The sequence below is a fragment of the Doryrhamphus excisus genome, linkage group LG2 (assembly GCF_037039965.1).
Source record: "Doryrhamphus excisus strain RoL-2023G ecotype Guam linkage group LG2, RoL_Dexc_Guam_v1.1, whole genome shotgun sequence".
In the NCBI taxonomy this organism is placed as follows: domain Eukaryota; kingdom Metazoa; phylum Chordata; class Actinopteri; order Syngnathiformes; family Syngnathidae; genus Doryrhamphus; species Doryrhamphus excisus.
The window spans coordinates 20328180-20354724 of NC_136358.1; the positions used below are offsets into that span (position 1 = coordinate 20328180).

The 26545-nt window shown below is 46.3% G+C and overlaps 1 protein-coding gene and 1 long non-coding RNA gene across 3 annotated transcripts in view; one reads left to right on the plus strand and one right to left on the minus strand.

The window, feature by feature from the left end:
* Positions 1–8717: 8717 nt before the first annotated feature.
* chrm2a (cholinergic receptor, muscarinic 2a) overlaps positions 8718–26545 on the plus strand; it is a 44282-nt gene continuing 26454 nt past the window's right edge. The window contains exons 1-3 of one of the 2 annotated variants that reach the window (XM_058078765.2): positions 8718–8893; positions 22253–22348; positions 22638–22686. The gene's annotated coding sequence lies outside the window, so the exon portion shown is untranslated. Of the gene's footprint in view, positions 8894–22170; positions 22349–22637; positions 22687–26545 lie in introns of those variants that run through there. The other variant, XM_058078766.2, reaches the window with a different exon arrangement.
* The window catches only part of LOC144894579 (uncharacterized), a 32169-nt gene continuing 27656 nt past the window's right edge, over positions 22033–26545 (minus strand). The window contains exon 4 of the long non-coding RNA XR_013625214.1: positions 22033–22695. This is a non-coding gene — a long non-coding RNA (uncharacterized LOC144894579). The remainder of the gene's footprint in view (positions 22696–26545) is intronic.

Here is a 26545-nt window from a genome sequence, read left to right on the forward strand (position 1 = left end):
ATAACGGTAACATTTGATGACCGGGTGCAAATGAGTGCTAATTTAGCATAACTAATGTGGTAGTTCCATGCTAAACGGCTAACGCTAGCAGCTGGAAATCCAATTTAGCTGGCAGTTTAATGCCAAAATGAGACAAGAGATGTCAAAATGTGAAAAACACCGGTTAGTCTCTAACAGGCCATGGCATCCGTAGATCCAAATAACTTGGGTCTTGCTACAAGAGCCATCTGCCAGGGTTTTGAAGCTAACTTTACCAATGTAAATAGTCTTTTCTTTCTCCGTTTCCCATTAATATTTCTTCCAGCTTGGGGCTACAGAGTTAATCACGTGTCAAAAACAATTACCCCCATTAAAACCTTTGTTTGAAAAAAAAAAAAAAATTTATATATATATATATATATATATACACGTACGTGGTCAGAACTTATATTTGTTTGACTTTTCTTAAAGTCAAACAAAAAGTCTTCAGTTGTTGCACAGTTCCAAGTGCAGGTGTGTCCAAAAAGCAGCCTGGGGGCCATTTTTGGCACACAGCTTAGTTATTTATTATTAACCCTCAGCATATAGTAAGAATAAAATGAATGAATTATTAATTAGATGTGTTTTGGTGTTTTGTTTTGGGTTCTTTCATTTTCTGTATGTGACCCTCATTACATCCTTGACCTAGTGCATACTACCAAGTGCATGCTACATGCTACATGCTACAGCTTCACTACACTGCTGAATTTTAAGACCTGTCAATCATCACCACTGACAAGCTCCCTGCTTTGACCCATGACTTGTTAAACCTCAGGTACAAGTCAACTCGGGCGTGAGATTCAAAGAAATGGTTCGAAAATTGAAAATACCCAGCAGAAATGAAAAAATAAACAAACAGGTGTAATTTTACGAGAATAAAGTCAAAATACGACGAGAAAAAAAAATCACAATTCTTAGTTTTGATATGACTTTACATCCTTTCAATTTTCAGTATGTGGCTCTCGCTGCACAAAGTTTGGACTCCTGCTCTAGACTGTGGAAGCACTACAACATGAACCTGCCAACATGTACACATTTATAGTACTCGACATGCAATTTGACTCTTGAATTCTCTTCATTTTGTTGCATTTTTCTGGTTTCAGTTTCAAGTTCAGGCTATGCAGAATAGATACACTAATAAAAATTATAACATTAAATTTTTTTTTTTTTTTAAACCTTTGTTTGACATTATTTGCATCCCTGATTGTGTCCAAGTCCCCCGTGAGACTTTCATGGTGCGAGAAGTCTGCAGAGTCAGCATGCTAGCTCCGGTGTTATCTCCCGGTGTGAAGTTTACGACCTTTTTAAAACGTGCTCTCCCTGAACAAAGCTCATTAAGGGACCAACCTTGGCGAGGCTTTTATGCTACGCTACGTTTCATGAAAGAACCAAAAGAAGCGAAAAGAGGAACGACAAAGTCCGGTTTGAACAAAAAAAAAAAAAAGACAAAGCGTTGAAGAAACGTGTCAAGAGACAACAGGCGCCGCCAATTAACTCGCTCTGAGAATTCCGACGTTCTCTCGAGAACTCACGCCACAGTCAACCTTTTGACTGCTCATCCATAAATTAGAGGCCATTACGAGGCTCTCATATGTAAGCCTCATTAGAATTGCTTGAAATATTCAGCGTTTTTTTTTTTTCCTCAATTAACAGAAAACTTTGCTGAAAGCCGCGGAGGCTCTTTGTTTAGACGCACGGCAAGGATCCCGTCGCTAAGCGTCAGGCTGAAGGCCACCGCTTTTAAACGGCTCAGTGGTTACAGTCGTACCGCCATATTGTACTGCGGTGTTGCAAACACCGACGCAAACATTAATGAAGTCGGATTCACACCGTTGTCCGTTTCTGTGCGTGTCTGTGTAGACTCTCCACTATCCAGGTCTTGGTAAGCTGCAAACCTTGAATCCAAAAGCCTTCTTTGGTTTTTGTAGTGTAGCTTCTCTTGGTTTAGATCTGTAATCAGTTCTTCCTCAGGTGTTTCCAAATCAACGGATTGTGAGGAAGCCGGAATACTGAACGTTCTCGCACCTGATAGTCCTGATAAGGTTTGTTACTTCACTTCTGGAATCACAAACAGAATGGCCCATGGGTCCAGGACTGGTTTCCACCTCCATCGTGACCAACATGATCGGAGAAGAGAGCCCAACGTGCCGTGGAAGGAACTTTGACAATTCCCACCAAATGTCCAAATTCTTGGACATGAAGGAGCGCCGATTTGAAAGAAGTGACAAAGAAATCCCTCACGAAACAGAACCTTTGGTGCAGACTCTGTATGAGTCTGTTGAGGTGAAGTGGGATGGAAAGGACAAGATGGCGGCTACAAGCGGTCGAAACTAATTTCCCACGTCGGATGGCTGAGCCGTCCCTGAGAAATAAAATGAGAAGTTCCGTCATCCGGAAAAACTTGTACCACTTTGAGAAGAGCCACATGAGGTGGTTCGGGCACCTGGTCAGGAAGTACCCTGGGCCTCCCCCAGGGGGGCGTCTAGGGTGGAGGGAGGTCCTCAGGGAAGACGCAGGACACAGTGGAGAGTCGCCGTCACTCAACTGGACTTGGGATTTTCCAGGAGGATCTGGAAGAAGTAGGCCTGGGTTTAAGGTTGCTGACCCCCCAGCATGACCTCGGATAAGAGAAGATAAACGGATGGTAAGGAACTACTGCCACCTGCTGGTGTGGTGGCTAATATTCCTCCATTTTGAGTCCATATTTGTTTCCCGTTAAAGGAGGGATAGAGATCCTTTCCGGAACGGAACGCTACCCAGATGATCAGCAGATTCCCAAGTACACGGACGTCTGTCCCAAAGTTTGTGTCCTACTTGGCTTCCATTGTTTCTCTTGTTCGTGTCCGAAAGGTTGCTATCATTTCCGGGAATAACATGAAATCCGTTAAATCGGTAATAAAGAGTCGTCAAACTTCAAATTCCATTATCGTTGTTTTGGAGGTGGAGTCCATCAGACTGTTTGTGGTCATGGTTTTCCTAAGGACGCCCGCCCCCACGGGACCAATAAACCATGGCCGGTATTAACCACATCGGCCAATATGAAGATGGGGCCATAAATATGACACAACGCTTGACCGTCTCCCTGATTCCTAATTGATGGCCAGGCGGAATTTCCCTTCAGACCGGAACTCCGACTCACTTGATGTTGCCGCTTCAATTTACTGCGTAATTAGCGTCCAATAAAAGACTCCCGCCACCGTCGTATTACTTTCATCCCCATCAAAGCCGCTCCGACTGCCGGCCGGCGTCCTGCACACCTCAGCCGAGCCCATAAAAGCGGCGGCGTCCACAGGTCATGGGAGGGAAACCCGGAGTACCCGGAGAAAACCCACGCATGCACAGGGAGAACATGCAAACTCCACACAGATTGAACCCAGATTGGCAGATATTGGATTGTGTGGCGCTTGAACAATGGCAATTGAAGAGAAAAATGAAGGGTCCTGGTGCTGAATATGATGCAATAATTACGAGTCACTTTTATTGCAAATGTTGATCCGAGGTATAATCCAGTGTCGTTGTGGTTGATCGGGAATTTAGCCCTGTGAATGAAGAATAATTCCATGCATCTTATCAGCTGATTTCTTCCCACCAATTGCAGCCCCCAGTTGATTTCATCATTGCAACCAAGTTTGCACGTTTCTTTTTCGAAATCCACTTTCGTCGGCGTATTGACGCGTTCACAATGTTTACAGCCTCTTTTGGCACAGACCCCTCAAAACGTTTTCAGCAATTTTCCGATCTGTTGGCTTCACAGCGTTGTCAAAGAATGTTTTTGAAGGATTCGGCTGACCCCCCCACACACGTACACACACACAAAAAAAAAAATCACCCGTCACATTCGCTCCTGCTGTACTTAGAAGTTTTCTTTCTTGTGTTTGATGCCCATTTCATGCAAAGTTTCCCGCTAAGCCAAGTATTCCCTTTTGGGCCGAGGCTAATCTGTGTTTACTGTGCTCTCCTGCGGAAACATCAGCGCTGTTGTTGCTAAACTGGATTTGTCGGGTGCAAAAAGCACACCGACGTGAGTTGGCACCTGCCATTCAAGTCGGCATAAAAGGGCCGGTGTGGAGTGCTTCTATGTCGGGGGTGCCCATTTTGAGGACAGCGAACGCATCTCAATAACAAAAAAGGCGTGCGGGCTAATGACCATGTGAAGGTTTAGCATGATAAGAGTGTCAGCATTAATGACGTATTCATGTATGCTCCACACCTAGCTGAGGTTTTGATGCTTTGTGGCACAACAACGACTAATGCCATCACTTCACTTAATTACCCCCAATTAAGACACTCAAAAGAATTGAAGAGAAATGCTAATCAAGTCATTTGGTGACATGGAAACAGTCAAAAAGGAGAGCAATTAACCCCCGGGGCCGGGCTAGATAAGCCACTCCACTCTCTTGTGGGGAGAAAATGGGAGCCTGCCGTGCGAGTGGGGGGGGGGGGGCAAAGAGTGAGGCGGCACAATCAATATTTGCAGATTAATATCTGCTCCTCCGAGCATGAAGGAGCACTGCCGTGTGGATTCATGAATTCATCCGCGCCGGCGTGGATTCATTAGGAGATAAAATGAAACACTCAGGCAGCCACACTAGCGAGACGCGCTAATATTACCTGCAGCCTGTCAAGTCCCCGAGAACCTTTTTCATCTCCAACACGCCAAGAAGGACTTCTTTTTTTTTCAATCTTGTTTTATACATGACATCACCTAGCCAAGAAGTAAACACATTTGCTTTTATTTCAGGCTGCTCTCGGTACGCTGCAAACGTCGATAAAAGAGCCATCTCGCCAATGGCGCTGCCATTCCATCGGGGAAGCAAAGACACGTCCAGGCGAGGGTGAAATGGTGCTCACCTCCGGCCTGTCGTCACCATGCCTGCATGGTAACGTGGCTTCCTGATCATGTGGCCGTTGGCAACTTTGTTCCTCAATTGTGTCACCGCGGTTACACGGGATGCTCCAAACTGTAAACGGCACATTTCCCCCTAATTCAGACCTTGGCGGTCATAACGTGTTGGGGTTCTTCACGTGTTGCTAATCAAGGAAAAATGGGCCACTTGATTATGTTATGTTGCCATGGTTACACAGATTGTACATTGGGCTGTTCCCATCTCCAAGACCTATGCGGTCATTACACGTGCTTGCAGGCCCATAATACGTATGACGAATAATAGGAGGGGCTGCTGTGAATTGCTTGCAGGCCCATAATGCATATGAGGAATAACAGGAGGGGCTGCTGCAAATTGCTTGCAGGCCCATAATACGTATGAGGAATAATAGGATGAGCTGCTGTGAATTGCTTGCAGGCCCATAATACATATGAGGAATAATAAGAGGGGCTGCTGTGAATTGCTTGCAGGCCCATAATACGTATGAGGAATAATAAGATGAGCTGCTGTGAAGAGAAGGGACGGCTGCAAAGCCTCCTACCGGCCGACCAGAGCGGGGAATGGGGGAATTGGGGGTGCCAGCTCCTCTTAGAAGAATCCAGGGGGGGGGCCTTAGTGTTCCTAGCTCGCCGTCTAAATAAACCTGGAGTAGAAATCAATGTGCAGATAATCAATATATATAACAAGTGGTATGATAAGCATAACTTTATACTTTATATCGCTCACCAGATTTTAAGGCATTTTCGAAGCCGAAGTCGAAAAGTGTCGCTGAGTCGAAACCGGAGTCTTCCTCCATCCCTAAGCACGTGTGAGCAGGTGATGTAGCATCTTTCTACGAGGTGCGGCCATCAGCACTTTGAATAATGCTGAAGCGGTGTCCTCGCCATTAGCGGCGTACCAAGACAAACGGTTCGGTGAACGCCAGCAAACAGCAGGAGGGCCGCCCACGTCTGCCTCCAATCACTGCGCCGCCAACCTGCCAGTCAACAACATCAATTAGCATACCGTCAAAACACGGCAGACATGATTATGTTTGGCGGATCACATGAGCGGCCTTGGCGGGGGACCGGTGTGGCGGGGCTTCTCCCTGGATGGCAGACTAATCACCCTATCTCCTCTATCGATCTTTGCATATTGTTGCTGCCGCTGCTTCTCTCGGCTGTAAACAAGGAGATTGCTCAAGCCGACAAAAGCAATTTGGAGTCTAAACGTGTTAAAAGGCAGCATAAGCTGAAATTCAACTCGCAAAGTACATCTGCGTATCTTCCAGGAAACCTGACCTCACGTCAACCAGCCTGGGCGGAGAACGGAGCCTTGAGGATCGCCGTGGTAGAATAATGACGGGATGAAGAAGCTGCGGTTCCTGGAGACGAGCGGCCACTGATCATTGGCTCTTCCTTCCTCCGGTATCAGGAGTATCCCTGAAGGAGTCACTACTATTTTTGGAAATTTTTAGCCTTTAGCCTCTGGATTTTACAGGACAAAATCAAGGTTTCCTTTCCGAGGACTTTGGGCAGAGGTTTTACTTTGCCGTTTGTCCAGTCATTGAGTGGTTAGCGCGCAGACTTCACAGCTAGGACCATTGAAACCAGGGTTCAATTCCACCCTCGGTCAACTCTGTGTGGAGTTTGCATGTTCTCCCGGTGCATGCATGGGTTTTCTCCGGGTACTCCGGTATTCCTCCCACATTCCAAAAACATAGGTTAATTAGGTTAAACTAGGTTAATTGGCCACTCCAAATTGTCTATAGGTATGAATGTGAGTGTGAATGGTTGTTTGTCTATATGTGCCCTGTGATTGGCTGGCTCGCCCGAAGAATGCTTGTTTGTCTATATGTGCCCCGTGATTGGCTGGCTCGCCCGAAGAATGCTTGTTTGTCTATATGTGCCCCGTGATTGGCTGGCTCGCCCGAAGAATGGTTGTTTGTCTATATGTGCCCTGTGATTGGCTGGCTCGCCCGAAAAATGGTTGTTTGTCTATATTTGCCCTGTGATTGGCTGGCTCACCCGAAGAATGGTTGTTTGTCTATATGTGCCCTATGATTGGCTGGCTTGCCCGAAAAATGGTTGTTTGTCTATATGTGCCCTCTGATTGGCTGGCTTGCCCGAAAAATGGTTGTTTGTCTAGATGTGCCCTCTGATTGGCTGGCTTGCCTGAAGAATGGATGATTGTTTATATGTGCCCTGTGATTGGCTGGCTCGCCCGAAAAATGGTTGTTTGTCTATATTTGCCCTGTGATTGGCTGGCTCACCCGAAGAATGGTTGTTTGTCTATATGTGCCCTATGATTGGCTGGCTTGCCCGAAAAATGGTTGTTTGTCTAGATGTGCCCTCTGATTGGCTGGCTTGCCTGAAGAATGGATGATTGTTTATATGTGCCCTGTGATTGGCTGGCTCGCCCGAAAAATGGTTGTTTGTCTATATGTGACCCGGGATTGGCTGGCTCGCCCGAAGAATGGTTGTTCGTCTATATATGCCCTGTGATTGGCTGGCTCGCCCGAAGAATGGTTGTTTGTCTATATGTGCCCCGAGATTGGCTGGCTCACCCGAAGAATGGTTGTTTGTTTATATGTGCCCTGTGATTGGCTGGCCACCACACCTTGCTGCCTCTGGGCAGCCTGAAAGGGGTGCAGGGTACTGACTGAAATCCTACACCAGGTCTGGTCGGACCTTCTTCCTGGGAATCGTCTTATTTATGTGCATGGATTTTATTGCAGCTGATTTACGACGCCGTCCAAACATCCCAAGGAGATATACTACGGTTTACTCTTCCTGTTGCTGGTAGAACTCAGGTGGAGTTACGCAACACACAGCAGACCTGAAGGTATCATGTCCCCTTCCACAACATGGAGCCATGATGGAAAACCAATGGAAAGACGGACCCCAACGGCAGCACAAGGACTTCCCAAGACCCGGACACTCTTTAGAACCATGTCAGCTTGTCAAGAGGCCCTGGGACACAACCCTGAGGAACTCAATCCATCAGGGCACACAAATACTTGAGAAACGGATCATATTTTTTTATTTATCTGTCCAGACTCAACTTGAAACCATGAAAGGGCAGCAGAATTGAGATATGGAATCTAACTGGACTTTTGGGAATGTTGGAATTTGGTGATCCGCTAACTGAATAAAAATATTCAAAATAATGGTAATGGTAATGGTAAAGTTCCCAGTTCCACGTGTCCAAAAGGAGTAGAAAGAAGCAAAGCTTATTAAATCCTACCCCTCCATCTGGTACTTTTACAATCAGTAACTGTTACATTTGTTCACTTCCTGCTTTCCTAATATAGTTTGTTTTTTTTATTTAATTTTTTTTAAATTCATTTCCTGCTTTCCTAATATAGTTAATTTTTTTTTACTTAAAAAAATATTTTTCGTTCACTTCCTGCTTTCCTAATATAGTTTAATTTTTTTGTCACGTACTGAAGTACGAGGTGATATGACTTTTACAATCAGTAACTGTTACATTTGTTCACTTCCTGCTTTCCTACTATAAATTTTTTTGTTTTGTTTTATTTTTTTATATATATTTTTTTTGTCCTGTACCGAAGTACGAGGTGAATATTCGTCCAATCTATAAAAGACAGGCAGGGATTCAAACTAGCAGCACCATCATAAGAAGCAGGAAGTGAGACTTTTCTGCATTGAATGCCATCGGGCTGTGTACCTAATCAAGTGTCCAGTCATTGCACGGGTAATGAATGTAACTGGCAAATAAAGAGCGTCATCACTAGCCCCCCCACGCCCCCCCTCCTTCTTACTTCCCGCTCCCTCTCTCTCTCCCTCTCTCTCTCCCTCTCTCTCTCTCTCCTCCACTTTCTTGTGCGCAGCCAAAGCAAGGCGCCGCTCGCCTCCACAAGCATGCTGCCTTCACGGCGCGATGAAGCGGACCAGAGGAGGAGGACGACGGCAGCGGCAGCAGCACCAGCAGCAGCGGCAGCAGCGGCAGCGTGACGCCGCCAGGAGGACGTGACGGCATGAGAGAAGGTAAGAGATGTCTTCATCCTTCCTTGGAAGCTGTGCTTCGTTGAATCACCCACTTTGGGGAATGTGCTGGCTTCAAGATGTTCCCGTGTAGTCCCCCCTTACACCCCCTCAAGAGCATCAGTTGGTTTGGGCCGAAAATGTCACACTCTTGACGGGGGCAACTTTATATTCCGTGGAATCTCGCATTATTTCACTTTAACCCCAAACTCACTCAATCCGGGTGCATTTTTGGCAATTTTTGTTACTGCCCCCCCCTTTCCACCGCCCCCCCACAAATCTTAATCACTCGCACGCGTGACTAGTGGGGGTGCAGCTGTGCGTGGACGCTGAATCTCGCTCACTCACTCCCTCCTCCGGCTTTCATTGAAGGAAAACATCTAAACGCAACAAAGAGGTGGCTGGAGAACAACACGGGGGTGTGCGCGTCACTCGGGTGCGCGTCCCTCCGTGCGTAAAAGCGCACGTCCAACAAAGAGGCGCAAAGGAAACGGAAAGGGGGGGGGGCAGCTTCGAACTCTTGCATGCTGAATATATACACAGAAGCCAAATTGAGACCGGGATGTTGTGCTTTTGGTGATTTCCTGTCCCGTTTGGCGAGTCGGGACGCGGCGCTCTCCTGCTTTCGGTTGGACTTGTTGGGTCTGTGAAGCCGGGAAGGTGTGTCGTGCTGCAGAGATGGCTGTTGGCACTTTCTCTTCTCGCTGCCACGTATCAGCTGAAAGCAACAGCAACACTCCGCTTGGAGGCCATCCAGGCGCTTCTTCTGCATCCAGGACGCCTTTTTGGTGATGTTTGCGAAGGTGGTGTTAAAGCAAACCGAGTGTGAAGCAATCGGAGGGAGGTTGAACACATTGTTTTTGTTATTATTATTATTATTCCATTAAAGTGTCGTGTTGGTCGAGGAAGCAAGGAATGTGGCTTCCTTTGAGCTGCCAGGAAGGACAGTTGGTCTTCTAAACAGGCTTACCGTCTCTGGTTATCTTGCGGCATCTCCGGATAAAGCACGGATTACGTGGCGGCAGGGTGTCATGTGTTGCTGCCATTCCGTCCCGAGTACGGCCGTTTGTCCTAGGGCGGATTAACATCTACTTTTCCAGTTATTACATTTCAATAGAAAACACATTTGGCAGCAAGACCGGCATCCCTCAGGGAGCATCAATCACTTTGCAATCGCAGAGTCGGGGTGCCATTAAATGGCGGACAAAAAAAAAAACATACAAAGACTGATGTGGCGTTTTTTCGTGCTGACTATCTGAGGTTTGCCGAGGTCACGTGTCGCCGCAACATCAGCACATGCTAACATGGCGACCAGAGAACACGGGCAAAGCCAAGCACAAGTCTCGGGAATGGAATATTTTCCACACGGCAACATGCTTATCTAGCTCAGGGGTGAAGATATTCCATTCCCAGCAGGAGCTCGGATAGCAGACTTTTTCCTACAGTACATAAAAGTAACGTTAATGGATGCTAATCTCTCCAGATTAAAACGCTAACAAGAAAAAAAAGACTTATTCCAAACTCACATGAACAAAAATGGACCGAAACCGGAGCCTTGGGGAACTCCCTGCACCTACAAAAACAGGAACAGTCGCACAGACCACCAGGCTACTGTACGTGTTGTCAGATGAAAAACGGCAAGTCCGTTATTGTGTGACACTGGAAACGCTTCCTTCCAATCCAGGGCTGTCCAACATGTGGAACGGGGACCATTTGTGGCCTGTGGCTGCTTTTAGTTTAAAAACACAGACAAAAACAACAAAAAAAGGGGGGGAAAAAACGCTGTGATTTGACAAGTATGAAGTAGTTATTAATATCAAAAACACTTAAAATCACAACAACAAAATGTTTGCATAATCATTCCTGCAATATTACAAACAAAAAAAATCAATAAATTCATGTTTTGGAAAATGAGAGTGGGAAAAAGTTGTGGTATTATGAGAATAAAGTCACAGTGCCGTGACAAGAATGGAAATATTTGGAGAAAAAGTCATAATAAATATTTTTAGGTTGTATTGGATTGCTTTGCAAAAGTTTGCACGGCCAGGTTTGAATCTACCAGGATAAAAACGTGGAAGAGATGTGTAGAAATCCCACAGGTCACACCTCAAATGAGAAAAGTTGCAAAGGAATTCCCTGCTGGAAAAACATATTGCCCCAAAAGCTCATCATCTACTGAGGAAGACGGAGCCTGCACGGAAATCGGAGCAGAACGTGGCTGCATGGAACATTTGTACAAAAACATTTATTTTAACGTGAGGAGAAATACGGTAAACATGATGACATGCCATTTCGGAATATTGTTTGGCTTCCTTGCTCCATTTTACTCCCGGATTTACTTTGTATTGATACAATTGGGGTGCACCATCATTTTACTGTATGAGGAAATTATGTTCTATAGCATTTGAACTGATCATTATTGTTTGTGAAAGGGTGAGCAAATCCAGCGCTCCTTTTTTCTCCTGCCTGTGACGTTAACGGCCTCTCCTAACTTCCCCTGAGCTCACCTGGAAACAAACTTCCACTTTAAGAGGAAGGACATTGGACCATGACGAGAAAAACAACATAACCTGAGCAGATTTGCTAGAGACCTCCGTGGCGTCACAGCAGCTGCTGCGAGCGTGTGCCCGAATACAGTGCACCTTCCTGGGCCACAGCAGGTGGCTTCTCCCCCTCTATACTCTGGTTCTCCTGGTAGTCATGTCGTGGTATTACTGGTAGTAGTCATGTACTAGTAGTCATGTCATGGTATTTCCTGGTAGCAGTCATGTACTAGTAGTCATGTCATGGTATTCCTGGTAGTAGTCATGGACTATTAGTCATGTCATGGTATTCCTGGTAGTAGTCCTGTAATGGTAGTCATGTCATGGTATTCCTGGTAGTAGTCATGTACTAGTAGTCATGTCATGGTATTCCTGGTAGTAGTCATGTCATGGTATTCCTGGTAGTAGTCATGGACTATTAGTCATGTCATGGTATTCCTGGTAGTAGTCATGTAATGGTAGTCATGTTGTGGTATTCCTGATAGTAGTCATGTCATGGTATTCCTGGTAGTAGTCATGTACTAGTATCCATGTCATGGTATTCCTGGTAGTAGTCATGTACTAGTATCCATGTCATGGTATTCCTGGTAGTAGTCATGTACTAGTATCCATGTCATAGTATTCCTGGTAGTAGTCATGTACTAGTAGTCATGTCATGGTATTCCTGGTAGTAGTCATGTACTAGTAGTCATGTCATGGTATTCCTGGTAGTAGTCATGTACTAGTAGTCATGTCATGGTATTCCTGGTAGTAGTCATGTACTAGCAGTCATGTCATGGTATTCCTGGTAGTAGTCATGTACTAGCAGTCATGTCATGGTATTCCTGGTAGTAGTCATGTACTAGTAGTCATATCATGGTATTCCTGATAGTAGTCATGTACGAGTAGTCACATCATGGTATTCCTGGTAGTAGTCATGTACTAGTAGTCATGTCATGGTATTCCTGGTCATAGTCATGGACTAGTACCCATGTCATGGTATTCCTGGTAGTTGTCATGTACTGGTATCCATGTCATGGTATTCCTGGTAGTAGTATTGTACCAGTAGTCATGTAATGGTATTCCTGGTAGTAGTCATGTACTAGTAGTCATGTCATGGTATTCCTGGTAGTAGCCATGTACTAGTAGTCACATCATTGTATTCCTGGTAGTAGTCATGTACTAGTAGTCATGTCATGGTATTCCTGGTAGTAGTCATGTACTAGTAGTCATGTCATGGTATTCCCGGTGGCATGTCATGGTATTCCATTGGGACTCATCAACACATCCGCATGGCTTCCAGTCCTTCTCCCCTCCAGTTGTGTGTGTGTGCGTAGCCACTATGGTTCGTCCTAAATGGCAACCCATCTGCGTGAAATGAAGCTAAGACCAAATAAGTGAGACTTAGGTGTCCGTGTGCGTGCCCGAGTGCATATGTATTGATGAACTGCACCCAGCACTGAAGGGAAATGCCTAAAAGCATGATGGCGGATTGTTCACGCTGCTAAACAGGAATGTTTATATTGGAAAATATTTGAACTCAAGGTGGATACAAGCGTTAAATGTTTTTTTCCATCTTTGGGAAGGATGCACACTTTGGAATAATGCAGCAATTTACTCCGGAGTTGTCGTTTTGATGCCTTTTTGTGTAATTGCTGATGCATAGCGTGCGCCAAAAGCTCCTCACGTGGACGCGGAGGCTGCGTGATGATAGCAGCACGGCGGGACAAATGGCTGCCGAGGCCCTTTTAGCTCCTTATCAAGACGCCCGGTGATTGCAGAGCTTCACAATATGAAGTAGCACTAAAGCGCCGCACCGACCGCCATTGATTGGTGAAGCCATGGTCACATGGGGGGGTGAGGGGGGGGGCGGGTACTGTCCCTTTCCAGTAGGTGATTATCTGAGTGAAACAAGCGGTGTAATTGCCTTTGGAACACACAAAAAGCAGCACAGGAACGGATTGGACTGTTTGCATATTTCATATGGAGGGAAGTGTGCACCCAAGGAAGCCAGAGAAGGTGAATCCTCATGACAGTATGTACTTGGGCCTGCAAATTAGCATGCGAGGGCCCCGAGAGGACATTTTTACAATTTCAAGATGAGGTGTGTTGGTGTGATAGTGGGGGCTCATCCACAAAAAAACAATACAGGACCAAAAGTAGGAAATGAAACTCACACAAACAAAACAGGAAAACAGAGGTGCCATGCAGGAACGCAGGAATTCCGGAACGCAGAATGAAGAACCTGATCAGGAAACCCGGGCAACAAAAAAGCAAGCACAAAACAGCAAATACAGGAACAATGTCAACCAACTAAAGTAAAGACGTCCCCACTTTACCACCGCTCCATTTTTTTTTTGGACCCATAAGTCAACTTCCCCCCAAACATAAGAAAGATTTCGTCACAAGAACCAATAAGAACCAAAACCTATTTGCCCACTTGAAGGTGCCTCTACGGACCGTCGTCCCTCACCACTTTCACTTTCACTTTCATGCCATTGTAACGTCTATTGTTAGCCAAACAATTGTCATGTTGAATATAGTTGACATATTGTGTGCCTTAAATGTATCATTTTCAATTTCATAACAAAGGCCCAAATAAAGTCCAAATATAAGACACTAGCCACGTATACATGGACCCAAATATTCCAGTTGCATTCGATTTATTTGCTCAAACGGAAAGAATTGAACCTTTGTATTCGCCTCATTCCCCCCCAAAAAGTGGCAATCCGAATGAATACATAATCAGATTATTACTTTAATTATGAAATATTAGCAAGATTGAATTTGATCTTTTCCGCAGCTCGAGACGTTCTTCGGTTTTAAAAAATGGAGGCCAGCAATCGGCACTGGACTGCTAAGCAAAGTTTGTTTTTGATCCAAATTAAATTTTAAAACTGGACGAACGAAAAAAGAAATGGAAATGCGGAGTTATTCCAACAATGGAATAAAATGAATATTTATGTTTAGGCTTTACTGGGCATGCCCATTGACTATTCTGTTGGATTTTAGCGGCACATGTTCTAGATTCTAGACCACAGATTGGAATATACCTTTCTATGGAAACCATTGTTTTCGGAAAAGTCATTGGCAAAGACTCCATTGGGAAAAAGGAAAAACTCGTCATGTAAACGTGGCTATTGAGAAGATGCGTTCAAGGACAGTGAATGATATGTAGTATTGTACACGTATTTAGATACAAGATACCTCAATCGGATTGGGGAAAGGAATGAATCCAATTATATATTCATTCGGATTGGCACTTTTCTTTCGGAATGAGGTGTATACAAAGGTTAGATTTTTTCCGACTGAGCAAATAACCCGAATGTAATTGGAATATTTGGGTCCATGTAAACGTGGCTAATGATGACTATCGGTAAGACGCTACCAACGAGGTGCGTTCATGATGGTAGGAAATGTTAACTGTCTGGTCCTCTCATGAAGATAGCCTCGGCTTTGGAGCGTTAGCGACCGTGCTGCTGTTGTCATTAAAGAAGGATCTGCAGCTGAGGTAGTGAGGAATTCTCCCGGGATCGTCGGGAACGAGCAGGAGCCTCAGGTGTTCCTCAGCCTTGCAGCTCATCCAGCAATCACGTCGCCTCCCCGCTTCTTAATTACTGTCGGAATGTTGTGCTCTGCTGTCTGGGGCCGTCTTTTCCACCTTCGTGGAGAGATGTTTATGTTCCTCCCAGAGCCGCACCGTGATGCTTTCATGCGCCAGGTCGCGGAATTTATGGACTGTGTCCGTGTTGTATCTGTAAAGGAAACGCAGAACGGCGTCCAGATGATGGCCGTAAATAGGAAACCTGTCCCGATTCCGAGGTGCCTTCGGGGGGCCGCACGGGAAGCAGAGATTCCCAGACAAGATAAACAGCGCTGTGTTTGCTTCCTAAGCGTATCGGGGGAATGGCTTCCTGTCCAGGGGCGTTCCCGTGCTCCAGTTGTCCAAGTCGCTGCCCAGAAGGTCTGTGGAAGTCCTTCCGGGTGAATGATTTGACATTTGGAAGAAATGCCAGCACGAGGGATGGGGGGCGGCGTGCAATCTGGGGCAACTGAGAAGGAGTGGAGTCCGGACACATTCCAGAGACGGTGTCGTGTTGGTGGAACTCAAACAAATCCCGGGATAGATGGACGTTGTGATCCTCTGCAGATGCAAACAAAAACCATGGAAACATTCATCCCACCTTGGGATTTTCCAGCCGACATGAAAGACGCCATCATATCCCGCTGATAAGCTTCTTCTGTGCGGGAACATTCAAATTCCTCTTCAAAGCTCACGAGTGAAGCCCGCAGCGCCGGGAACCGGCAGGAGGTGGACCCGAGCAAGCTGCGTTTAAACACCGCGTCTCGGCGCGTACGCATCAATTAGAGGCGAACAAGCTGGCCCCGTATTACGGGTGGAGTGGCGTCTGCTTCTCCTCCTCGGATCCACTTCCTGCTGGAATAAGGCCCACCTCCGGGGAGACCATCCAAGTCAGCCACATTTGCATCAAAGCTGCGGAAATCACGAGGAGGTCACGTGACCAGTCCACATGGAGGAGGGTGGACGGGGGCGAGTGACTTTCAATTTCCATATGTTCCTTCAACCTTAACCTTGTTATGCTAATCGTGAAGGTCAGCAAACTTTAAGGAAGTTAACCTCACATGATGATGATGCAATTCAGCTATGTTGTTAGGGAGGGTTTTTTTTAACCCCCCATGACCCCCCACACTCCACACCCCCCACCACCCTTCCTTGGCTCAAACTGGATGGGCCTGAATTAACTGCGACCTCTTCTGGTTGCTCCCGAGTAGTGAAGTTCCTTACTAAAAAAGATGCAGCAACTTTCTTACATAAACTTTACAGCAGGGGGAGGATTGGGGCCAAGAGCTAGGATTTAGGGTCGGGGCTTAGGGGCTGGGTTCAGGGGTTAGGGGTCATGAGTTTAAGGTTAGGGTTGGGGCTTATGATCTGGGTTCAGGGGTTAGGGGTCATGGGTTTAAGGTTAGGGTTGGGGCTTATGCGCTGGGTTCAGGGGTTAAAGGTCATGGGTTTAAGGTTAGGGTCAGAGCTTAAGATCTGGGTTCAGGGGTCAGGGGTCATGAGTTTAAAGTTAGAGTCAGGGCTTAGGGGCTGGGTTCAGGGGTTAGGGGTCATGGGTTTAAGGTTAGGGTTGGGGCTTATGAGCTGGGTTCAGGGGTTAGGGGTCATGGGTTTAAGGTTAGGGTCAGAGCTTAAGATCTGGGTTCAGGGGTCAGGGGTCATGAGTTTAAAGTTAGAGTCAGGGCTTAGGGGCTGGGTTCAGGGGTTAGGGGTCATGGGTTTAAGGTTAGGGTTGGGGCTTATGAGCTGGGTTCAGGGGTTATGGGTCGTGGGTTTAAGGTTACGGTCGGAGCTCATGGGCTGGGTTCAGGGGTTAGGGGTCATGAGTGTAAGGTTAGGGTCAAGAGTTGTGGGTTAGGGTCGGGGTTAGGGTTTATGGTTGGGAGGTGAGGGGATAAGGGGTCATGGGTTTAAGGTTAGTGTTGGGGCTTAGGGGCTGGGTCAAGGGGTGCAGGGGTTAGAGGTCATGGGTTTAAGGTTAGGGTTGGGGCTTATTATCTGGGTTCAGGGGTTAGGGGTCATGGGTTTAAGGTTAGGGTTGGGGCTTAGAGGCTGGGTTCAGGGGTTAGGGGTCATGGGTTTAAGGTTAGGGTCAAGAGTTGTGGGCTAGGGTCGGGTTTGGGGTTAGGGTCTATGGTTGGGGTGAGGGAGTTAGGGGTTGTAGGGGTCATTTAAGGTCAGGGTTGGGGCTTATGATCTGGATTCATGGGTTCAGGGGTTAGGGGTCATGGGTTTAAGGTTAGGGTCGGGGCCTATGATCTGGATTCAAGGGTTATGGGTCATGGGTTTAAGGTTAGGGTCAAGAGTTGTGGGCTAGGGTCGGGGTTTGGGGTTAGGGTTTATGGTTGGGGTGAGGGGGGTAGGGGTCATGGTTTTAAGGTTAGGGTCGGGGCTTATGATCTGGGTTCAGGGGCTAGGGGTCATGGGTTTAAGGTTAGGGTCAAGAGTTGGGGTCTAAGGTTGGGGTTTGGGGTTACGGTTTATGGTTGGGGGTGAGGGTGGAGGTTTCGGGTCAGACCCCATAGCGGCCTCTGCTGGTTGGTGCCAAGGAGTTCAGACAACGTGAATGACGGAATAATAAAGTATTGGAAGTCAGCCCAACCGCCTGCCAAGGAAGGAGACCACAGACGTTTTACAAACGAAAAAAGGCTGACGGATCCTTGAAATTCCACCAATCCTTTGATACGGGATGTGGAGACGCAGGAAAAAAAGCCAACCCCAAAATGTCCAAGTGCTCCAAAGCCAAACCGATCAAGCGTTGCGTCTCATCCCATTGCTATGCAGCCGCGTCTCCTCGCCGCGTTCCTGCCGTCAATCAGGCGAGGACTAGCGGGGAGACAAGGTCATCTCACTTTCCTCCAATTTTACACACTTTTCCAGCGTGATCGATCGCAGCCAACATGGCTGAAGCCGAGGGGTCTCATTCCCCAGTCGACTATAATTGGAAGCTGTTAGCGGGCGGGATGGGCCGGGATTACCAAGCAGCTCGCCGTCTGCGCTCTTTGCCAAATGAGGCTGAGGCTGAGGCGGCGATATCGACGTGTCGGCTCGCCCGGTCGGGGTCAAGCAAGTCGTCTTAATTGCTTTGCGGAATAGCAAAGTGGTCTGTCAGACTTTGTCAATCAAAATCTTCATACGCTGGGGAATTTTAATATTCTCTTTATTGGCGGGTGAGTGCCTGGTAATGAAGCTGGTAATTAGCGCTTCATTAGCGGCAGGTGCGTGGCAAAGGTCAACCTGTTTGCTCAAACTCCAAAACTGATCAAAGGTTGAGTGCTCTAATTGGACGCCGGTCACTTTCACGTACGCGCAAGCTCAGATCAAAAAGATCAAACTCTTCCTTCCCATCTCGGACATCGTCGACCATGAGGGTCCCCGACCACGGGGGTCCCCGACCCCTGGGTCGCCTCCTGCTAACGGTCCGTGGTCGGAAAAATATTCAGCCGATACAAAAAAAATCAATAGACGCATTCTGAAACCTGAAACATCGACCACTGTTGGCATAGTCACACTTTATCTGTCCATCAATACAGGCAGATACTAGGATTACATAGTACACTAGGATCCATATGTTACATAGTACACTAGGATCCATATGTTACATAGTACACTAGGATCCATATGTTACATAGTACACTAGGATCCATATGTTACATAGTACACTAGGACCCATATGTTACATAGTACACTAGGATCCGTATGTTACATAGTACACTAGGATCCATATGTTACATAGTACGCTAGGATCCGTATGTTACATAGTACGCTAGGATCCGTATGTTACATAGTACACTAGAATCCATATGTTACATAGTACACTAGGATCCAAATGTTACATAGTACAGTAGGATCCATGTTACATAGTACACTAGGATCCATATGTCACATAGTATGGTAGGATCCATATGTTACAAAATACAGTAGGATGCATATGTTACATAGTACACTAGGATCCATTTGTTACATAGTACAATAGGATCCATATGTTACATAGTATAAACAGTATAATAAACATATATATACTGTATAATATACAATATAAACAGCATAATAAACTTGTATATGCAGTATAATACACAGTATAATAAACATGTATATACAGTATAGTATACAGTATAAACAGTATAATAAACATATATATACAGTATAATATACAATGTAAACAGTATAATAAACATATATATACAGTATAATATACAATGTAAACAGTATAATAAACATATATATACAGTATAATATACAGTACAAACAGTATAATAAACATATAAATACAGTATAATATACAATATAAACAGTATAATAAACATATATATACACAGTATAATATACAGTATAATAAATATGTGTATACAGTATAATAAACATATATACAGTATAATATACAGCATAATAAACATGTATATACAGTATAATATACAGTATAATACATATATACAGTATAATATACAGCATAATAAACATGTATATACAGTATAATATACAGTATAATACATATATACAGTATAATATACAGTATAAACAGTATAATATGTGTATAATATAATATATGCGGTATAATATACAGTATAATAAACATGTATGTACATATAATATACAGTACAATAAACATATATATACAGTATAATATACAGTATAATAAACATGTACATACAGTATAATATACAGTATAATAAACATGTACATACAATATAGAGTATAATAAACATGTATATACAGTAAATAATACATAATAAAAACACAGTTGGACCTAGAAAGTGGTGGTAGTTTGATTCATATGCAGGTCATGTGATGGACCCGTGATGGACCCATGATAGATCCGTGATGGACCCGTGATGGACCCATGATGGACCCGTGATGGACCCATGATAGATCCGTGATGGACCCATGATGGACCCGTGATGGACCTGTGATGGGTGAAGGTTGGCGTTGTTGGCGTTAGTCCAGAAGGCTACGGCGGTGGAATGGGTGCGTCACATGACGTGCATCCTTCGCCGCCTCTCCTGCTGTGTTTCTGTCTCCTTGGAAGGGATCAAAGAGAAAGATGGATGCCGTGTGGGCAACGCCGGCCTTGAAGGTCATTTCAAAGTCGTCGCATACGAGAGCAGAGCATGCCGACATACATGCGTCCCGCCATGTCTGCGCGTTGGCTTGCCCACGTATGAAAGTTGAGCTGTAATTGAATATGCGGGCTTAGCTAAACGCTGATAATGAATGCGGCCGCCGCTCGGTCAGGTATCACATCCCGGGGATTTATCCGACGGGAACCGAGTCCCCATCCGTCCTCGCCGAGTTAATTGCAAATTACAGTGTCACTTTTCACGGGGCTGCCGCCGCTCGTCCAATTACGGCCGAGGCCGCCTGATTTATTTGGTCGCTTCTTTTCTGCTTCCGTCACCGCGCTTGGCCTTTTTTCAGGCGGCGCCGCCACTTCATCAACGCTCTTATCCCGGTTCTCATCCGTCGTCCTGGAAAAGCCGAGCTAATGTTGACTCGGGACGGATGAGCCGCTTCATATTGGTGCTCCTTTGGGCGGCCTTCATTGGGGTAGCAACTGGAGGGGGCGGGGCTAGACACAATACAAGGAGCCAAGTGCTTCATCCTGCCAGGAATAATGTTGGCTGGTGACGATCACATGATTCCATGCACATGTTGACACGATGCATGATTATTATCCGCTGGCTCGAATCCCAACACGGGATTACAGCATCACAGCTGCCAATTAGGCTTTAAGTGGCTGGCAATGTAGGAAGTACATCATAGTACATCATAGTACATCCTAGTACATCCTAGTACATCCACACATTCACAGGTACCGACCGTACTGGCAGCATCCTCAATCCTTCTGAATCCTTCTGGTACTACTCACTTAGTAGTACTTCTAGTAGCACAGTTAGTACTCACTTCTGGGACTACTTACTTCTGGTAGTACTCACTCATGGTAGTACTCACTCATGGTAGTACTCACTTGTGGTACTACTTACTTCTGGTACTACTTACTTCTGGTTGTACTCACTTCTGGTAGTACTCACTTTTGGTACTACTTACTTCTGGTACTACTTACTTCTGGTACTACTTACTTCTGGTAGTACTTACTTCTGGTTGTACTTACTTCTGGTTGTACTCCCTTCTAGTACTACTCACTTCTGGTAGTACTCACTTCTGGTAGTACTCACTTCTGGTAGTACTCACTTCTGGTACTACTCACTTCTGGTAGTACTTACTTCTGGTAGTACTTACTTCTGGTAGTATTTACTTCTGGTTGTACTCCCTTCTAGTACTACTCACTTCTGGGACTACTTACTTCTGGTACTATCACTTCTGGTACTACTCACTTCTGGTACTACTCACTTCTGGTACTACTCACTTCTGGTACTACTCACTTCTGGTAGTACTTACTTCTGGCACTACTTACTTCTGGTACATACTTCTGGTACTACTTACATCTAGTAGTATTTACTTCTGGTTGTACTCCCTTCTAGTACTACTCACTTCTGGTACTAGTTACTTCTGGTAGTACTCACTTCTGGTACTACTTACTTCTGGTAGTACTCACTTCTGGTACTACTCCCTTCTGGTACTACTCCCTTCTGGTACTACTCCCTTCTGGTAGTACTCCCTTCTTGTACTACTCACTTCTGGTACTACTCGTTTCTGGTACTACTCACTTCTAGTACTACTCACTTGTGGTACTACTCACTTGTGGTACTACTCACTTCTGGTAGTACTCACTTCTGGTAGTACTCACTTCGAGTACTACTCTCTTCTGGTAGTACTCACTTCTGGTCCTACTCACTTCTGGTAGTACTCAATTGTAGTACTACTGACTTCTGGTAGTACTCACTTCTAGTACTACTCACTTCTGGTAGTACTGACTTCTGGTACTACTTCTGGTAGTATTCACTTCTGGAACTAGTCACTTCTGGTACTACTCACTTCTAGTACTACTCACTTCTAGTACTACTCACTTCTGGTAGTATTCACTTGTAGTACTACTGACTTCTGGTAGTACTTACTTTTAGTACTACTGACTTCTGGTAGTACTCCCTGATGTTGTGGGAATAAAGTCATGACGTTAGCAGGATCAATAGCTAGGAAAACACAGATAAACACTAGCATGATTAAAAAAGCAGTACTATTAGTCTAATAATCTAATAATCTAATAATCTAATAATCTAAAAGTCTTGGTCTTTTACGATCAAAGTTTTGTGTCCAATGTGACGTTAGCCATGCTAATCGTTGTTCCGTCTTTCTGTGTAGCGGCCGAGGCTAGCAAGCATGAAGCTGGAGGAGGACACGCCCCCTGCTACCTGAGTTCCAGTTTGCCATGCGGGACGCTGAACCCCTGCCGGACCTGTGAGTACCTCCACGTTTGGGAAAATTTCATCTTCAGTATGAATGAAAATCAGGTGACTGGCAGAATGCTCCGGAATACGGGACCGTTGGCAGGAGGAGCCGGGGTTTTAGCGAACAAACAGGAAAGCATTCATGGGATTAGTCAAATCCATTTGACTAAATACCTCAGTCTTCTGGGGGAAGTGGTTTTACATGGGATTAGCTAATCCAAGCTAGGACAACACAGGTGAATACGTGAGCTTCCACGGTCGGGATGTCAAAGCTTTTCCGTGTTCTTCCTGTCTTGCAGAGGCGCGGCTGCGAGACGTTAACCAGCGAGAGCGAGGAGATCATCTCAGGTAAAGAACCTGTGATTGACCTGTGACAAAGACATGTGATCTCTCTCGGCCAATCAGCAAAGAGCAAGGCTCTCCAAGTTGAACTGAAAAACAACACATGGAAAAGTCTCAAGAACTAAAGTGCTCTAAAATGCACAGGAAGTCGGCCATTTTGGTTATTGACGTTGCTCGACCAGGTGGTTTTAGTGCCTTTGAGCAAATCTGGACATTGTTGAAATATATGCCGATGCTACCGAATGGAAAAGCGTGGGCCGCGGCACGACGCCCGCATCCTTTGTTGACTTTGCATCTAAGGGAACCGTACGGTGATATCAGGTGTCATGGCGTCCCGCACAAGAGGCTACGTTGTTGTTATCTGCTCGCCGTCACTATCATCATCAGGCGCCACTCGTCCCTCCGTGACCGCGCGTTATCAGCGGCCGCGGCATGCGAAGAGGGGGGGGGGCCCTTGTTTGATACCTCTGCACCGAGAACGCCGTCGAGGGCTCTCATTGGCCATTACGCCGAGCGTCAAATGGCTGCCGTTGCGCGTCTAACTCTCGTTAGTGCGCACCGCCGGGTCAGGTCGGTGTCAAGCTAGCTGAAAAAGTGCCAGAAGGGGAAGCTGATACGTATGCAGCACGGCGCCACCCGGCGTCCATTAGTTGCGGAAAGTGTCAAATATGCATGAGCGAACGCGGCGGCAGCGGCGAGCGGGCAGGCCTCGCCATCTTTGAGGCAATTAATAGCATCGTTTCCAGGGCCGTGCATTAGGATGCTCCTCCACGCTGACGCTTGTTGAATTTTTTAGGCGGGCTAATTTAAAGATCCGTTAGCCACAAGCGTTGAATGCGGGAATTAATGGATGGCAGCCGAGAGTGCGGCTCGGACATCGCCCCCCCCCCCCCCCCCCCTCCCCGGAAAAGCGGTGCCTTAACTCATCATCTTGGAAGTGTTGCTTGATTCTTTTGACACGTTGAGTCATGCCAAAAGTTCAAGTGACGAGCCTGTGAAGGACGTGCTAGCTAGCTAGTTTTCTCCCTTTAATATTCAACATTTGCTTTTTAACATGATTAGAGCCCTATCGACATATTATAACACCCCTATGGTCACCTTTACACTCATATTACCCAATACAGGAGACACACAAAGAGAGGAAGGTGAAAGTCAAGTCCAAAGTTATCGCAATCGTGACGAGTCAAGTGTGGAGTTTTATCGCAATGTGGATCACAAGTGGAATGATCCCGTTTTTGGGATTATTCTGTCGTGAGATCATCTGAATCTGATATCTTCTGAGTGCTTATTTTTATTTGTATTTATTTTTTACTTTTACAACGTAAAACAATGGATAATAGAAAAGGAAATGGAACTATAGGGGTGCTATTTCATGAAAACCATCTCTCAACATTTGCAAAACATCAGAAATAAAATATGAAAAGAAAAATGGGGAACGCCATTTTAATAACATTGGGAAAAAACTATACTATAAAAAAGATAATAATCCGATTGGATGATGCATGGCTTTCTTCTCGCTTCTGATTGGCTGGAATGCCACGACCGCATCAGCTGTTTCTCCGGAACGCACAAACTGTTTTTTTTTATGAAATTTGCTCCATATGTGCAGCCATGATCCCGCCATGCTTTGTGCCACCGCTCCCGCCGCTGGCTCATCGATCGGTGCGGAGGAGCGCTCGGTGGGGAAGCGTTATCGATTTCGCTTAAAGTGACAAGATTGAGAAGGTCCACTCTGACACGTTATCCTCATCGCCGCCAACACAACAGAGCGCCGGGGCCCCTGGGAGCCGCGCAGACCATTGATTTCCGCTGTCGCGAGCCGCCCGACAAACCCGGCACATCAATCACGGCGGCGACGGCGCCGCTGCTGGAAAATGAGTCGGCCATTCCTCACCGCGACGGCTGACAGTCCATTTGATGCGACGGGACAAACAAATGCTAGCACTCATCCTAAATCCCACATGCTACATGTCACATGACCAACCGTCAGGTGGAAGTGCAGGTTGGCATTGGGTGGATGGATGGATGGATGGATGGATGGATGGATGGATGGGTGGGTGGATGGGTGGATGGGTGGATGGATGGATGGATGGATGGGTGGGTGGATGGATGGATGGGTGAGTGGGTGGATGGAGGATGGATGGATGGATGGATGGTGAATGGATGGATGGAAAATGGATGGATGGATGGATGGATGGGTGGATAGATGGATGTATGGACGGAGAATGGATGGATGGATGGATAGATGGGTGGGTGGGTGGGTGGATGGAGGATGGATGGATGGAAAATGGATGGATGGATGGATGGATGGATGGATGTATGGACGGAGAATGGATGGATGGATGGATGGATGGATGGATGGATGGGTGGATGGGTGGGTGGACGGATGGGTGGATGGATGGATGGATGGGTGGGTGGGTGGGTGGATGGAGGATGGATGGATGGAAACTGGATAGGTGGGTGGGTGGATGGATGGGTGGACGGATGGATGGGTGGACGGATGGATGGATGGCTAGATGGATGGATAGATGGATGGATGGACGGAGAATGCATGGATGGATGGATGGATGGGTGGGTGGATGGATGGAAAATGGATGGATGGATGGGTGGGTGGGTGGATGGATGGGTGGAGGATGGATGGATGGATGGATGGAAAATGGATGGATGGATGGGTGGATGTAAGGGTAGATGGATGAATGGGTGGGTGGATGGATGTATGTATGGGGTCGATGGATGGATGGATGGATGGAAGGATGGATGGAGGGTGGATGGATGGATGGATAGATGGGTGGATGGATGGATGCATGGATGGGTGGATGAAGAGAATGGGAATATTGTGGAAGGTTGGGGATGATTCCTTTTCACTTTCATCCAAATGAGGGAACATTGAACTTCTTGAAGGGATTTGGAAGCCATTCACGCCATTCACGCTAGCACCCCATTAGCCTTTATGAAATATCAATATGAGGTTTCACTGAGAATGTAAGTTAAACGTTGCTAAATTCCCCTACTCATGGATTGCTGCGTGCATGCTAATCAGTCAGGATAATGTGCTGGGAGGCTCCGGTGTCTTTCCCTGGTCTCCATACGGCCGTCCAATCTATAGGCATGCATAATTCATAGAGAAGCCATAAATAGATTTATCATCACACACTAAATGAACGGCGGAGTGTGAATAAATGTTGAAGGGACGTCATCCATCTCCTGCCTGGGATGCAAGTGGATCGAGCAGCGGCATGAATAATGCACGGGAACGCTACATGTTGCTATCAAACACATATTTGGAGTCGCGCACCATCCCGGCGGGCCGCTCGCACACACGGACCTAATCAACCATCCTGTCCCGGTAATTACTCTTTACTTTAGCTCGTTACTCCCTCGCCCCGCAGCCCCCGGGTGGCGGCACGCCCGAGACGCCCGGAACCGGGGGTCAAGGGTCCGCCACTCACACGCGCTTCCACCGGCATGGGAAGTATGTTGACATTTAGCGGCTAATTAAAAGCGGTCATGTGACACGTGACGCATGGCGCCACTGATCCCGCCAGGAAACAGCAGCCTCCAGATCCCGAGATGATTCAAAGATAGTAGTATGTCAGGGAATTTTGTACTGAATAGAACGCTACAGCCATGGAAGCCTTGCCGGGGGGGCCCGGGGGGGGAGTGGGGGGCGTCTCCCAAAACGACGCAGCGGAATTAGCGGAACATGCTCATTTGGAAGAGCAAACACAAATACGTCTCGGTGACAAACAGGACGCTACAAGCGCAAAGCTGAAATTAATATGCACCATATCTTGCCAAATTGTCCTTGCGGGAATTGAGTAGGATTTTGTTGCCAAATGCAGCCTGATTAGGAGAAAGCCGGCAC